General features: G+C 40.0%; 1 protein-coding gene across 3 annotated transcripts in view; it reads right to left on the bottom strand.

The window, feature by feature from the left end:
- The window catches only part of MGAT1 (alpha-1,3-mannosyl-glycoprotein 2-beta-N-acetylglucosaminyltransferase), a 139657-nt gene that overhangs the window by 103183 nt on the left and 18462 nt on the right, over positions 1–18012 (bottom strand). The gene's annotated exons all lie outside the window — the stretch shown is intronic.

Genomic DNA, 18012 nt, shown 5'->3' with positions numbered 1-18012 from the left:
CCTTCCTAATTACAAACCTTAAATAGAATTCGTGCCTCATATCGAATTTACCGAGTATCATAATTCCTCCAGGTGGTAAAGATACCTCGAGACAAGTGCTGGGCATAGAAGCCACAGGGCATAAATCTGCAAAGAAGTAAAAAGCTAACCTTTGCAAACAATATGGCTTCTCTCTCACTTACCAACTTTACATTTCCCTGTATGGCCCCGGAAGATGACTGGTTAGCCAGAGACGGGTAAGATTCCTCAAGGGAGGAACAACCTAAGACAGGCACAGTCGCAGGGGGGCCATCAGGTGAGAATTTGGGGATCAACAGAGGTGAGGCTCAGAACCTCACCCCCCCTGCTTTGAGAGAAATCTTCTGCATCCGTGGATGTCTTGCTGCCCTTGTCTAGCCTGGATTAATACTTAGTCCATAGGCACACACCTGATCATCTGATCATCTATATTTGCCTTCTTACAGCACTAAACTATGTTTTCTACCTTTATCTTGCATCTACCTACCACTTCAGCATTTTATTAAAAATAAAAATAATAATAATAATAGGAGAAATGTGGGATCAACATATAAATCAAGTACAAAAATCAAATGAATATTCATATTTGACCTGATGGTTTATAGGTCATATTGCATGATCAAAACCCAAAGTTTCTGTGATGAATCGCCTTGTACTGTTCACCATGTAAGAATTTATTCACTCTGTAAGAATTCGTTCACCATGTAAGAACTTGTTCGTTATGCTTCAGAAGATTGGAGACTGACGAGAATTAGGCTTGAGATGGATTAATGATTGTACATTGAGCATTGACCCCCCTATACTGAATTTTATTGTTGTTAACAACCATTTGATCAATAAATATGAGAGATGCCCTCTCAAAAAAAAAAAAAAAATTAAAAAAAAAAAAAAGTTATAATAAACATCTTTGGGTTCGTTCAAAAAAAATATATATAAAGCTTTAAATCATAGTAAGTTACATGTTTTACTTTTTTCTAAAGAACCATGGATGGTGACTACACCCAAAACCCTAGAGGTAATTGTGTTTCATTAATACTTTTCTTTTTTAGGCATAGAACCTTCCCTAATTTATTTGAAAGGAAAATGAGTTAATTGATCAGGCATGAAATTTGCTCACCCCTTAAAATATAATAAGTAACATGAACATTAAACATACTTTCCATATTTAAAAATTGATTTAAAAAATACAGTGGCTTAAGTGTTTAGAAAAGAAATGAGGTTCATTTAGTATTTCAGACACTGTCCTCAGGTCTTCACAATCTTCATATGCTGTAAGGTTGTCAAAGGAAATTTTAGCTGTTCTTTCTGATGCATTCTGTGATAGTAACCATTTCTTTTGGACGCAGCACTCAATAAAATATTTGCTACATAAACAAAAAAAAATAAAATAAAATAATGAAAAAATTGTAAATTGTAAGTGGCCCTGTGAACTCATGTAATACTTCCATCTGAAGTCTACTCTGATATTAATATGGTCACACCAGCTTTTTTTCTTTTGGTTGGTATTTGCATTGTACAAATGCTCTTCATCCAAATTAAATAATACTTTAAATAATTTAATAACTTTAATAACAATAAATTCTGTTAATCTAAAAAAAAAATAAAAAATAAAAAAAAAATAAAAATAACATATCTAATTTTTAAAAATGTATCTGATAATATTAAGCTATAATTTTCCAGAGTAAGATTTGGAAAAGTGGGAAAAAAATAAAGAAAATCAAGGAATCACAAGATACTGCCCCAACATCAGGTTTCGGATAAATAAACCATTAGGTTTACATTAGTTATATCTTTCAATGTGATTCAAAGAAGTTGGATGGTTTCAATATGCATAAAATAAAATAAAATAAAATAAAATGATTATTAAGTGGGTGTGGTAAAAAAAATCACTTCTCTTCCTGTGTATTCTTCTTTTACTTATACATTACTACCACATTGGCAGCAGTTCTGACAATAAATGTGTGGGTTTTTCCTACATCAAGCAATTCTCTGTCACCCTAGCTGTGTGTCCTATTTTTTGACACTAGCTGCAGACAATATAATATCTCATAAGTTAAGGGCTCAGTCCCACAAGACTGACCTCCCCAACTCTAGGTGCCAATCACAGTTACTTCTGATGAACTGGCTAAAAATGGGGGTTCCAGGTGATCAAAAAAAGACGGTGGAGTAGGAACACAAGGTAGAGACCTCCTGCAACATACACACTAAGACAGCAACTACAATAAAACTAACTCTGAAAATGACATGAAGACTGGAGCAGACCATCTATATCTGGTGAAAAAGAGAAGACCACATTGAGAAGATTAAAGGGGCAAAGCCACTATTGATTGGAACCCAAGCCCTTCCCCCGTCCCAGCTCACAAGATGGAGATGAAAGAAGTGGGGAGGGATAAATGCTCAGAAATCCTGTGTACTGGCCCTGAATATCTGAGAAGGAGTGCAGATTGCACTGGGCTTTGGTGATTAATGAGCTGGACACCAGGGGGAGTCGGAGGCTCTCGGAGGCTGAGACCCCCATCACTTGTGGAGGACAAGCACTCTCCATGGGTCCTGCTGAGACCCAGCATAGAAGTGACAGTTTGAAAGATTTACCAGTAGCAGGAAGTATTCCAAGGGGTGGGGGTTAGAGGGAGATCTCTCTGGAGGGGAAAGGGCAAGAGGACTTTACCCAGCCCTCCCTCAGCTCCAAAATTCAGGCATTCATGAGAACAAGATCCAAAAGCTCCTTCTCCCTTGCTGGTGACTCAGCCCCACAGAGGCACTTCCCTGCACAACAGCCCTGCCTACCCCACCAGCCCAACAGCAGTCAGACTTTGCCGCCTGGAAGGTGGGGGAGACACATTCCCAGCTTTCCCATCCTGCCTTAAGGATGGGAAACTGGTGGGGCCCTTGAGGGAGCAAGCTATAAACTCTCAGCATCCTACTGGTGGCTCACCCCACAGTGAGTCTGCACAGTGCACCCTGCCTGGCCTGCGAGGCCAGCAGCAGCCATCATTGCTACCCACAGGCAGGGGGCAGCCCCACCCACAATGAAACACAGCAGTAATGCCTCACAGCACACAAAGGGCATGCAGAGGTGAGCTGACAGCCTCTGCCAGCAGAGATCAGCCACTGCCCTCAGGCAGAAAGACCTGCAGCCCAACCCAGAGTACACCACAGGAACTGTCTCCACCACAAAGGAGAACCAGGTACTGGTGAGCAAAGAGTCTTGAGCTTCTGGGCACCACAGGATGCTTTCTTCATAAAGCCATTGCTTACTATTCCAGGAGGCCTTGTGATCTATCTAAGACAAAGGAAGAAATACAGAAACCCAGACAAAATGAGGAGGCAGAGGAATATGTTCCAAACAAAAGAACAAGATAAGACACCAGAAAAGGGGCTAAATAAAACAGAGTTTATCAATCTTCCTGATAAAAACTTCAAAGTAACATTCATAAAGGTGTTCCCTGCCTGGGGAAAAGAATGATGTCAGGGAGAACTTCAACAAAGAAATAGAAGATTTGAAAAAGAGCCAATTAGAGCTGAAGAATATAGTAACTGAAATGAAAAATACAATGAAGGGAGTGAATAATAGATTGCTGCAGGTAGAGAAAACAAACAATGAGGTGGAAATTACAGAACAGGAAAATAACAAACCTGAGGAACACAGAGAAAAAGAAATCTCTAGAAATGAAAGGATACTGAGAGCAGTGTAACAAGTCCAAACAAAATAATATTCTCATAATGGGGGTACCAGAAAGAGAGAGATACAAAGGAGTAGAAAGTCTCTTTGAAGAAATAATAGCTGAAAACTTCCCCAATCTGAAGAAGGAAATAGACACTCAGGTCCTGGAAGCACAATGAACCCCTAATCAAAGGAACCCCAGGAAAACAGCACCAAGACTTAATAAAAATGACAAATATTAAAGATAGAGAGGGCATTGAAAACAGCTAGAACGAGGCAAAAATTTACTTATAAAGACAAAGCCATGAGGATATCAACAGATTTCTCAGCAGAAATTTTACAGGCCAAAGGGGAGTGGAATGAAATATTTAATGTATTGAAACAGAGGACCTTCAACCAAGAATGCCCTACCTAGGCAATGTTATCACTCAGAATTGAAGGATAAATTAAAAGTTTCCCAGATAAATGAGAGTTGAAAGAATTCACCACCACTAAGCTAGCCTTTCAGAATATGTTAAAGGGACTTCTGTAGATAGAAATATTCTTAAGCCTAAACATTTTTCATCAATGAAAATAAACCTACAGTTATGGTGGTTGACCAATTGCTTACTAAACAAGTATGAAGTTAAAAAAAAGTAGTGAAGTCAAGTACACACAAAATCAGTAAAGTGATATACAAAAGATATAGATTATAACATCTTACATATAAAGTATGGAGGAGGAAGAAGATTTTTAAAAAGTACTTTTAGATTGTGTGTGAATTAGAGCAATCATCAACTTAACATAGACTGTTATTTATTTAGGAAACTATTCATGAACCTTATGGTAACCACAAACCTAAAGGCTACATAACAGATACACAAAAAATTAAAAAAGAGAAATCCAATCACAAAAACTAAAGAAAACCATCAAATAACAAGATAAGAGTAAAGAGTGGAAGAAAGAAACAGAGAGGAACTACAAAACAACCAGAAAACAATTAGCAAAATGGTAATAAGTACATCCCTATCAATAATTACCTTAAATGACCAAAATGCACCAAACAAAAGACATAGGGTGGCAGGATGGATAATGAAACAAGACCCATCTATTGCTGTTTCAAAGACATTCATTTCAGACATAAAGATATACATAGACTGAAAGTTAAAGGATAAATCAAGTAACACATGGAGACAAATGAAAACAAAAATACAACAGTTCAAAATATGTGGAATGCCACAAAAGTGGCTCTAAAAGGGAAGTACATAGTAATGCAGGCCTATGTCAAGAAACTAGAAAAATAGCAAATAGTCTAAACTGACAATTAAAGAAACTACAAAAAAACAAAACAAAACAAATGAAACCAAAGTTAGGAGGAGATACATAATATACATCAGAGCAGAAATAAATGAAATAGAGAAGAATAACAGCAATAGAAAAAAAATCAATGAAACCAAAAGCTGGTTCTTTGAGAAAATAAATAAAATAGACAAACCCCTAGCCAGATGTACCAAGAAAAAAAAATAGAATGGACATAAATAAACAAAATCAGTAATTAAAAAGAACTTGTAAGTGACACCAAATACAAAGAATTATAAAAGAATTCTATGAAAACTATATACCAATAAATTGGACAACCTAGAAGAAATGGACAAATTCCTAGAAAATTATAGCCTTCCAAGACTGACCCAGGAAGAAACAGAAAATCTGAACAGACCAATTACAGTAACAAAATTGAATTGGTAATAAGAAAAACTCCCAACAAACAAAAGTCCAGGACCAGATGGCTTCACAGCTGAATTTTACCAATCATTTAAATAAAAGATAATACTCCTCCTTCTTAAAGTTCCAGAAAGTAGAAAATGTAGTACTTCCAAACTCATTCTATGAGGCCAGCATCATTCTAACACCACAAATGGAGACATTACAAAAAAAGAAAATTATAGACAAATATTCCTGATGAATATAGATGCAAAAATCCTCAACAAATATTATCAAACCAAATTTAAAAATACATCAAAAGGATCATCCATCATGAACAAGTCAGATGTATTCCAGGGATCCGGGATGCTATAATATCCATAAATTAATCAATGTGATACACATTAACAAAAGGAAAGATAAAATTCATATGATAATCTCAGTAGATGCTGAGAAAGCATTTGACAAAATTCAACATCCATTCATGATAAAAACAATTCTTAACAGAATTGGTACAGTGGAAACACACCTGAAAATAATAAAGGCCATATATGCCAAAACCATGGCTAACATCACACCATGGCAAAAAGCTGAAAGCTTTTCCTATAATATCAGGAATAAGACAAGGATATCCACGCTCATTACTTTCATTCAACATAGTATTGGAAGTCCTAGCCATGGCAATCAGATAACATAAAGACATAAAAGGCATCCAAATAGGTAAGGAAAAAGTAAAAATGTCACTTTTTGCAGATGATATGATATACACCCTAAAGACTCCAGCAAAAAGCTATTAGAATTAATAACTGGAATCAGCAAAGTTGCAGGATACAAAATTAAATGCACAAAAATCTATTGTGTTCCTATATACTAAAAACGAACTAGCAGAAAAAGAAATTGGGAAAACAACTCCATTTACAATTGCATCCAAAAGAATAAAATACCTAGGAATAAACCAAACAAGTAGGTGAAAGACCTGTACTCTGAAAGCTATAAGACCCTCATGAGAGAAATTAAACAAGACACAAATAAATGGAAATCTATCCCATGCTCATGGAGAGGGAGAATTAATATTGTCAAAGTGGCCATCTTGCCCAAAGTAATTCAGAGTCAATGCAATCCCTGTGAAAACACCAATGGCGTTTTTCAATGAACTAGAGAAAATTAACCTAAAATTCATATGGAAACACAAAAAGCCAAAGCAATATTGAGAAAGAACAAAGCTGGAGGGATTACACTCCCTGACATCAAACTCTACTACAAAGCTACCACAATCAGGTAGGGAAAAAGGATGGTGGTGTGAGAAGTGAGGCAGAAATCTCCTCCCAAAACCACATATAATATGAAAATACAGCAAATACAACTATTCCTAAATGAGTGGCCAGAAATAAGATTGCACCAGCCAGACTACATATGGGAAAAGAGAATGTAAAATCTACATCATGGAAAAAGGTAAAGTAACAAAGCCACAACCTGGTGGGACCCGAGCACTCCCCCAACCCCAGCTCACCTGTGGGAGGAAAAGAAACAGAGTGGGAAGGGAGCAGGAGCCCAGGATTGCTAAATACCCAGTCATAGAAATCTACTCCAGGAGCACAAACCCACATTGCATGGTGCTCTGGAGATTAGAGGGGTTGGAAAGCAAAGTCAGAGACAGATTCCGCTGCTTGTGGAGAAAAGGTTCCCACAACCGGCTGCTCTGGGACAAAAGAAACATGGGCACATTGAAAGACTTCCCAACAGCGAGAGGGCTGCTAAAGGGGCAAGGATCACACAGAGCTTGCTGCTCAGGAGAAACAACAGGTGGACAAAATCATCCCAGCACATTCAGCCCATCAGGTTGGGAACTTTCAGGAGGTTCAGGCACTCCATCCCCCTGGCTGGCAACACAGCCCACCATAAAAAGCAGCCTGCCACTCCTTCCTCCACTCTGGCACCTGTGTGCAAACCTGCAATCTCCATCATTGCTCCAGGCCAGCCAGAGGACAGCCCTGCCTATGACAACTTAGGGCCTTAATGCAATAGCTGCTCCCTGCATGTAGCTCACTGGCCCTGAGAGCAGAGGCAAGCTCTGCAGTTGGTAAAAAGGAAAGAGCTCACTCTTTATGGTAGGCACCAGCACCGCTGGCCTGTGACCACTACCATTGCTCCAAGTGCTGAGCAGCTCTGAAGAGCAGAGCTTCTGGACACTAGCGGGCACTGCCTACACAAACCTAATATTTCTTAATAGCCAATAGGATTATGAAAAGGCAGAAGAACTTTGTTCAATCCCAAATCCCTCAAACACCAGAAAGAGAGCTCAGTGAAACTGAACTAATTTTCCTGAGAAAGAAATCAAAATAAAAGTCATAAGCATGTTAATGGAGCTACAGAAAAATATTCCAGAGCTAAGGGATGAATTCAGGAGGAAAATAGACACTTTGAAAAATACAGTATCTGACATGAAATATACAATGGATGGATTTAAAAGCAGATTAGATGAGGTAAAGGAGACAGTAAATGGAATAGAAATTAGAGAATAAGAATCCAAAGAAGCTGAGGCAGAGAGAGAAAAAAGGCTCTCTAGGAAGGAAAGAATATTGAGAGAACTGTGTGACCAATCCAAATGGAACAATATTTGCATTATAGGGGTACCAGAAGAAGAGAGAGAAAAAGGGACAGAAAGTGTCTTTGAGGAGGTAATTGCTGAAAACTTCCCCAATCTGGGGAAGGAGATAGTCTCTTAGGCCATGGAGGTGCACAGATCTCCCAACACAAGGGACCCTAGGAAGACAACATCAAGACATATGATAACTAAAGAGGCAAAGATCAAGGATAACAGAGTATTAAAATCAGCCAGGAGAGAAAAAAGATCACCTACAAAGGAAAACCCATCAGGCTACCATCAGACTTCTCAGCAGAAACCTTACAGGCCAGAAAGGAGTGGCATATATATTTAATGCAATGAAACAGAAGGTCCTCCAAACAAGAATAATCTACCCTGAAAGATTATCATTTAAATTTGAAGTAGGGATTAAACAATTTCCAGATAAACAAAAGTTGAGAGAATTTACCTCCCACAAACCATCTCTACAGCATATTTTGGAGGAATTGCTATAGCTGGAAGTACTTCTAAGGCTACATAGCTGTCACCAGACAAAATAAAACCACAGTATAGGAAGTACTTAGTAATTACTAAGAAAATGCAAAATTAAATCAACTACCTCCAAAGTCAGTCAAGGGATACAGAAACAATACAGAATATGATACCTAATACATAAAAAATGGAGGAAGAAAAAAAAAGAACCTTTAGATTATGTTTGAAATACCATACTGAGTTATTTTTTACTGTTAGATAGTAAAGAAGCTACCTTTGAACCTTTGGTAACCATGAATCTAAAGTCTGCAAAGGCAATCAGTACATATCTATCGATAATCACCCTAAATGTAAATGGACTGAATGCACCAAACAAAAGACATAGAGTTACTGAATGGATAAAAAAAACAAGACCTACCTATATGCTGCTTACAAGAGACTCACTTCAAACACAAAGACATACTCAGACTAAAAGTGAAGGGATGGAAAAACATATTTCGTACAAACAACAGGGAGAAAAAAGGAGGAGTTGCAGTACTTGCATCAGACAAAATAGGTTTCAAAACAAAGAAAGTAACAAGAGACAAAGAAGGACATTATGTAATGATAAAGAGCTCAGTCCAACAAGAGAATATAATCATTATAAATACCAATGGACCCAACACAGGAGCACCTACATATGTGAAACAAATACTAACAGAATTAAAGGAGGAAATAGAATGCAATGCATTCATTTTATGAGACTTCAACACACCACTCACTCAAAAGGTCAGATCCACCAGACAGAAAATAAGTAAGGAGACAGAGGCACTCCAAAACACATTAGAACAGATGGACCTAGCAGACATCTACAGAACATTGCACCCAAAAGCAGCAGGATGCACATTCTTTTCAAGTGCACATGGAACATTTTCAAGAATAGGTCATATACTAGGCCACAAAAAGAGCCTCAGTAAATTCAGAAGGATTGAAATTGTACCAGCCAGTTCCTCAGACCACAAAGGTATGAAATTAGAAATAAATTATGCAAAGAAAATAAAAAAGCCCACAAACACATGGAGGCTTAACTACATGCTCCTAAATAATCAATGGATCAATGACCAAATAAAAACAGAGATCAAGTAATATATGGAGACAAATGAAAACAATAACTCAACACTGCAAAATCTGTGGGATACAGTAAAGACTGTGCTAAAGGGAAGTATATTGCAAAATAGGTTTACCTCAGGAAAGAAGAACAATCCAATATGATCAGTCTAAACTTAAAATTAATGAAACTAGAAGAACAAATGAGGCCCAAAGTCAGCAGAAGGAGGGGCAGAATAAAGATCAGAGAAGAAATAAATAAAGTTGAGAAGAATAAAACAGTAGAAAGAGTCGATCAAACCAGGAGCTGTTTCTTTGAAAAAATAAACAAAATAACAAACCCCTAGCCAGACTTATCAAGAAAAAAAGAGAGTCTACACACATAAACAGAATCAGAAATGAGAAAGGAAAAATCACTATGGACACCATAGAAATACAGAGAATTATTAGAGAATACTATGAAAAATTATATGCTAACAAACTAAATAACCTAGAAGAAATGGACAACTTTCTAGAAAAATACAACCTTCTAAGACTGACCCAGGAACAAAGAGAAAATCTGAACAGACCAATTACCAGCAATGAAATTGAATTGGCAGTCAAAAAACTTCCTGGACCAGATGGCTTCACTGTAGAATTTTATCAAACATTTAGTGAAGACCTAATACCCATCCTCCTTAAAGTTTTCCAAAAAGTGGAAGAGGAGGGAATACTTTCAAACTCATTCTATGAGGCTAGCATCACTCTAAAACCAAAACCAGGCAAAGACACCACAAAAAAAGAAAATTACACACCAATATCCCTGACGAACATAGATGCAAAAATAATATAAATATTAGCAAACCAAATTCAAAAATACATCAAGAAGATCATACATCATGATCAAGTGAAATTTATTCCAAAGATGCAAAGATGGTACAATATTCAAAAATCCATCAGCATGATATACCACATCAACAAAAGAAGGACAAAATTCACATGATCATCTCCATAGATGCTGAAAAAGCATTCAACAAAATTCAACACCTATTCATGATAAAAACTTGCAACAAAATGGGTACAGAGGGCAAGTACCTCAACATAATAAAGGCCATATATGACAACCCACAGCCAACATCATACATAAGAGCAAGAAGCTGAAAGCTTTTCCTTTAAGATCAGGAACAAGACAAGGATGCCCACTCTCCCCACTTTTATTCAACATAGTACTAGAAGTCCTAGCCACAGCAATCAGACAACACAAAGCAATAAAAGGCATCCAGACTGGTAAGAAAGAAGTTAAAATGTCACTGTTTGAGGATGACATGATATTGTACATAATGTCACTGTTTGAGGATGACATGATATTGTACATAAAAAACCCTAAAGAATCCACTCCAAAACTACTAGATCTAGGATCTGAATTCAGCAACATTGCAGGATACAGAATTAATGCACAGAAATCCATCGCACTCTTATATACTAATGATGAACTAGCAGAGGGAGAAATCAGAAAAACAATTCCATTCACAATTGAATCAAAAAGAATAAAATACCTAGGAATAACTTAACCAAGGAAGTGAAAGACCTATACTTTCAAAACTACAAGACACTCATGAGAGAAATTAAAGAAGATATCAATAAATGGAAACACATCCTGTGCTCATGGATAGGAAGAATTAATATTATTAAAATGGCCATGCTGCCTAAAGCAATCTAGAGATTCAACGCAATTCATATAAAAATACCAACAGCTTTCTTCAAGGAACTATAGCAAATCGTTCTAAAGTTCATATGGAACCACAAAAGACCCTGAATAGCCAAAACAATCCTGAGAGGGAAGAATAAAGCTGGGGGGATTAAGCTCTCCAACTTCAAGCACTACTACAAAGCCACAGTAATCAAGACAATTTGGTACTGGCACAAGAACAGAACAATACACCAATGGATCAGACTAGAAAGCCCTGATATAAATGTGGTCAATTAATATACGATAAAGGATCTATGGACATACAATGGGGATATGACAGCCTCTTCAATAACTGGTGTTGGCAAAACTGGACAGCTACATGCAAGACAATGAAACTGGATTATTGTTTAACCCCATACACAAAAGTAAACTCAAGATGGATCAAAGGCCTGAATGTAAGTCATGAAACCATAAAACTCTTTTTTTAAAATTTTTATTAAGGTATTGATATACACTCTTACAAAGGTTTCACGTGAAAAAACAATGTGGTTACTACATTCACCCATATTATCAAGTCCCCACACATACCCTAATGCAGTCACTGTCCATCAGTGCAGCAAGATGCCACAGAGTCACTATGTGCCTTCTCCGTGCTATACTGTTCTCCCCATGATCCCCCAGAAACCATAAAACTCTTAGAAGACAACATAAGCAAAAATCTCCTGAGTATAAGCATGAGCAACTTGTTCCTGAATGCATCTCCTCAAGCAAGGGAAACAAAAGCAAAAATGAACTCATGGAACTACATCAAACTAAAAGTTTCTGTACAGCAAAGGACACCATCAACAGAACAAAAAGGCATCCTACAGTATGGGAGAATATATTCATAAATGACATATCTGACAAGGGGTTAACATCCAAAATATATAAAGAACTCACATGCCTCAACACTCAAAAAGCAAATAACCCGATTAACAAATTGGAAGAGGATATGAAGAGACAGTTCTCCAAAGAAGAAATTCAGATGGCCAACAGACACATGAAAAGATGCTCCACATTACTAATCATCAGGGAAATGCAAATTAAAACCACAATGAGGCATCACCTCACACCAGTTAGGATAGCCAGCATCAAAAAGACTAAGAACAACAAATGCTGGTGAAGATGCGGAGAAAGGGGAACTCCCCTACACTGCTGGTGGGAATGTAAGCTAGTTCAACCATTGTGGAAAGCAATATGGATATTCCTCAAAAAACTAAAAATAGAAATACCATTTGACCCAGGAATCCCATTCCTTGGAATTTACCCAAAGAATACAAGTTCTCAGATTTAAAAAGACATATGCACCCCTGTTTATCGCAGCACTATTTACAATAGCCAAGAAACGGAAGCAACCTAAGTGTCCATCAGTAGATGAATGGATAAAGAAGAGGTGGTACATACACACAATGAATACTATTCAGCCATAAGAAAGAAACAAATCCTACCATTTGCAACAACATGGATGGAGCTGGAGGATACTATGCTCTGTGAAATAAGCCAGGTGTAGAAAGATAAGTGCCAAATGATTTCCCTCATTTGTGAAGTATAACAACGAAGTAAAACTGAAGGAACAAAACAGCAGCAGCCTCAGAGACTCCAAGAAGGGTCTAGTGGTTACTAAAGGGGAGGGATGTGGGAGGGCAGGTGGGGAGGGAGGGAGAAGGGGATTGAGGGATATTATGTTTACTACAAATGATGTGAGGGGTCACGGGGAAAACAGTGTAGCACAGAGAAGGCACATAGTGAATCTGTGGCATCTTACTACACTGATGGACAGTGACTGCAATGGAGTATGGGTGGGTACTTGATAATATGGGTAAATGTAGTAACCACATTGCTTTTTCATGTGTTACCTTCATAAGAGTGTATATCAATAATACCTTAATAAAAAAATATTTTATAAAGATCCCCAAGCATGTTCTTCGGTTTCAGAAACTCAGCTTTCTTGATTCACCGCCAAGTAAGGAGCCTAAGGAATCAATTCTGGAAGAGACTGTAAATGAAAATCCCACTACCTGACAATTCACTCAACAGCCAGTAGGGGGCATCCCTGACGAATGAAGATCAATTTGGTTCAGAAACTTGCTCTGCAAACCAACAATCAAGACAGTTATGGATGAACTTTATTTTCCTTTGTTTTTGTTTTGTTTTGGTTTACTTGTTTTCAGATAAAGAAGAGTTTATTTTGGAAAGCGGCTGATTTTTAAATTTTTCTTTTTGTTCTACATTTTACAGTTATACAATGAGTGTAATTACTTACATGATCAATTAGATTACATGAAAATAAAATATTCATTCAGCAACTTTCTGTCAAATGGTACAGAAAATTATATATATTTGTGACATAGCAAAATAGTAATTGTTGTATCCTCTCAGTGGAAGGAGGCTTTTGGTACGATCTTTAAACTTTTCTACAGGTTTGAGAATTTCCATAATAAAAATGCTTGAATATGAATTTAAAAAATTGAAAAAGTTTTGGAAGAAAAAAAAGATATGCACATCCATTCATTCAAAGATCATTTCTACCTAAATAATTGAACCAGTCTTCTAGATAACAACATCCTCACCCTTGGGTGTTGAGGCATAAATGCTTAAAAATTCCTATTCTCAAAGTATTTGTTTAAACATTTTTCTCTGGTTACATAAACTCTTCTAAGATTTCAGTGATGGAACACTACACCTGAGAATACTGGGTACTATTGTCAGTTAACAAATTACCTCAAAACTTAGCCTCATAAAACAGTCATTTTACTTTGCTCACTATTTGGAGGTCATAAGCTCAGGAAGGGCTCGGCTGGGCCAGTATAACTTGGGGTGTCCCGGGCAGGTGCAGCTAGATGTCAGCCAGGCTGCAGATGTCCAAAGGCTCCCGGATGGATAGGCAACACAGCTCCCTCACAGGGCTGTGCCCTCCGCAGCAGGGCGCACGGCTGCCTCACCTTACATGGCCGCTCCACGCAGCTCAGGGCTCCCAGCCTAAACAGCCCAGCAAACGAGACAGAAGCAGGGTCCCTTTCGTGACTTGACCTCACTCCCACTGTACAGCTTCATGAGGCTGGTTCCTCAGCATGCTGCTCCTGTCTGTCTTCCTAGGGGAGGCACTGGGGACCCTGGTGAGGCCCCATCACCTCTCACCTACTCCATTTGGGGTCCTCAGGGGCTTCTTCCTTTTGCTAAATAGAAAGTTTGAAAAATAAGCAAATATTGTCTCCAAGGAGAGGTTTTGATAAGTTTTGCCATATTACTCACACCCAAGGAAGGCTAATCTTTCATGGGGAAAATGGAACTTTCTGGCCAGGATTCCTGCCTGACCTAAATAGCACCCACTGTGTATATAGTAAGAGCATGTTTGCATGTTTATGGGATGTTTACCAGAGGCAGAGCTGCTGGTGACTCATGGAATTGCGGGGCTAGGGTAGGGGTGGAGAGGAAGCACCGATTCTCTCCTCCCCTCCTGGTAACTGGTGAGGTGCCCACCAGTCCCAGGGACCTGCCCACGGAGCTTCCCCCAGGGCAGTGGGCCCAGTGTGCAAGGTGGGAAGAGCCAACAGCCTGGGTTCTGAGTGGGGAGTGTGGCCAGAGAGAGTGAGCAAGCTGGGGAGCTGGGAGCTCGGGAGCCGTGAGTGAGGGGGTCCCGAGTGGTGCCAGAGAGCACGACAGGTTCAGAACGAGGAGATGTACCTTGAGAATAAACTCTTTCATCTCCAACTTACTGCTCTTGCCTTCCTTCAGTCTACCGGAATTCATAGGGAGCTTGCCCTGGGCAGGGAACCGCCTCCTCCCGAAGTGGTTCCTCCTCCTCCTCTTACCTGTTACTAAGTTTTAGCTGCAGTTGCGGCTACCACCCCATCTCCCAGTCTCCCCTGACTAGGGGAGCACCACCAAGTCGTGGTGAGTGGGAGGTGGTGGAAGGTGATATGTGCAAATTCTGCGTTTCATTCAAAAAACAAAGGGCTTGCCCTCTCCTTCCCTCTTCCTCCTTTCAGAGTCAAGGCACCATCTTCAGCAGGAGCTGGGAGCCATGTGTTAAAGCTGTAGGAACGCAGGATGCTGGACTGAGTTCCTGGTGCACGTGGACCTTCAGCAGCAGCTCTGAACCGCCACCCAACCCGGACTTAAGAGCGAACGAGAAATAAACCATCTTGTTTAGGCCATCATCACTTTGGGCCTCTATGGTCCAGCTGCCAGACTGATGCTCTGTCAGATAAAGGTCCTCTGCCTTGAACACAGGTATGCAGCACATCTCCTGGTTTAGGCAGTGGTCGTGAGAATGTAAATCCCTCTTCTTCCCTTAGAAAGAGCAAAAGGAATAATCACACTGGGTGGGGATCAATCAGAAGGGTACCAGGTCCCATGACATTTCCTGCAGGGTCCCCCATAGCAATGGAACCAGCAGGCAGGGTCCAGGAAGGATGTGAGGTGTACACTCCTGAAAATATTCAAAAAGGAAAAATAATCTGCTCCCTTGTCAATCAGGATTTCTGGGGCTATGTGACCTTTTAAGAATTTCAGTCATCATGTATGACCCTGGGAAAGCCCCCTTGAGCACGGTGGGACATGCTTCTCACGCAGTCCACTGGCGTTAGGCCTGCAGGAGGCTCAAAAGCTGCCCTCTCCACATCAAGGCTCGGAACCTCCCCATCATCCTACCCTCTCCTCCTCCCTGCCGCTTCTCAAGTGTTCCTGGGTCTTCCAGACCCTGGGGGTGGTGGAGGTCCCCAGGGCTTCCTACGCAATTGCTGCTTTCTTCCTTAGTAAGAGGGATTGTTCATTTGATTACAATGAACAGCTTCTTTTTCCCGTCTCTCTGCAGAACAGTGTATCTGTGCAATCCGGGTCTGGCCAGGAGCTGTTACACACTATTTGTGAGCTTCCAAGAAAGGAGCACCAGCAGCCAACATCTACCCTTTGCCCTTCTTCTTCCTGTCCTTTCTTCCTGCGTGAGTGAGACGGCCGCCCAGCCAAGGAGTGACATCTAGGATGTAAGTCTCCTGATAAGGAGGGTGAGAGAAAGATACGGGCACCACCATGCCAGCCCTACACCATCCAGCTCTCATGAGAGGCACAGTGATTTGGGTTTTCTGTTCACAGCTGAATCTAATCAGACAGTCTTATCATTTCAGGATAAAGAGCCAGATTTCAATTAGCCTGGGTAGGCTGTGGGGGAAGGGTACCAGAGCTCAGTACTGTCCACTCCTTCTCCCTAAGTCTGGGCTGCACCTGCCCTGTGAGGTCCAGATACGTGCAGAGGGGAACACGGGGGTGGGGAGAATCAAGGGCGAAACCAGGAAGGGAGAGCACGGAAGACAGACAGTCCTCCAGGACTCGGACTGCTGCTTTTACCCTTACTGGTTAATATTAGCCTCACACTCACCCGAGGGTAGCACTGTTGTCTCTGCCACTGGCAGGGCAATAGCTGATCAGGAGCCAGACCAGCTCACAGTAGGACCTCAGCGACCAGGCCTGGTCTCAGCATCAGGACAGATGTGCACCACCTCCCCTCCCCCCCAGCAAAGGCCCTGCTGTCTGTTGCACATGTAAGTGCTCCTGACTGTCCAGGTTAGACAAGAACAGATGGAGGTTCAAAGGTCCAATCTTGGAATCAGTAGGCAGAGGGTCCAAAGTAGATGTGAGGCATATACTCCCGAAAATATTTAAGGAGGAAAATGTTTTTATGTTGGTGGGAGGCAAACTGACTGACTTCTAAGGAAATCCTGTCAGGAAGCCTGAAATCCCATGTTTGTCTAAGACACTTAAGAAAAAGGGTAAACGACTAAAATTATGGTGAAGGTGAATAATTGACATGGTGATAAAACAATATATAGGACATATATAAATGTTTAACATATAAAGCTAAATAAACATGTGTAACTTTATGGGTTTTATCTGATAAATGTTTTATCTATCTATCTATGTGAAAAAGAAACTCGATGGGTAGAAATAGGGGTGAGGTGGAATATGGAAATGTGAATGTTTTTATTATATTATCTGCCTTCTGACTTCCTAAAATGAACATGTATTGATTTTGTAATGAGAAACAGAAATAATGACACCTTTCACTTTAAAAGGGCATTGTATCTAACACTAAATACTGATCCCTCGGCTCCTGGCCCACTGCCAGGCCCCTAGGTCCCCAGCCTCTAACCTCTCAGTCCTGGCCAGAGATGCCACCTGACACATTTGTCCACACTGGGGGTGACTCACCTCACAAATGAGATTCTACCAGAATGACCCAGAAAACAGAGGAGGGTGTTATGAAGAAACAACAGGCTCAAAATGGAGTCACTTGTGCTAAGCCCACATAACCAAAGAGGGGGCTTGATACCAAACCTAGTTGCAATTTCAAACCCCCACCAGGAATGTAATCTTAACCAGTCAGTCTGGAATTTCCTGGTCAGTACTGGTGAAGTAATCCATCTAATAAGACCCTTTGGTTCCTCAAAGGGAGGTGACCTTGCCCAAAATAATCATTTTTGTTTATGACTCCCCTGCCCTGCCTTTAAAAACCTTTCCCTTTCTGTAACCCTTGGAACTCCTTTCTACTTGCTAAATGGGCTGGGATGGATGGGCTCATGCATGAATCATTTAATAAAGCCAATTAAATCTTTAAAATGTACTCAGCTGAGGTTTTGTTATTTAGGGCAAAGGCCAAAAGACTTGTACTGGGGGGACTGTGGTAGGAAGGCAGAATCAGCGATTCTGGAGAACCAGAAGTGAGAGGATATCAGGAAGTGGAGGAAGGGCTGTGAATCTCAGGCAGGGGCGGAAGTGTTGGGG

This window comes from Manis javanica, chromosome 14, assembly GCF_040802235.1.
Source record: "Manis javanica isolate MJ-LG chromosome 14, MJ_LKY, whole genome shotgun sequence".
In the NCBI taxonomy this organism is placed as follows: Eukaryota; Metazoa; Chordata; class Mammalia; order Pholidota; family Manidae; genus Manis; species Manis javanica.
Note: the sequence above shows the minus strand (reverse complement) of the source record. Positions and strands in the feature narration are given on the sequence as shown.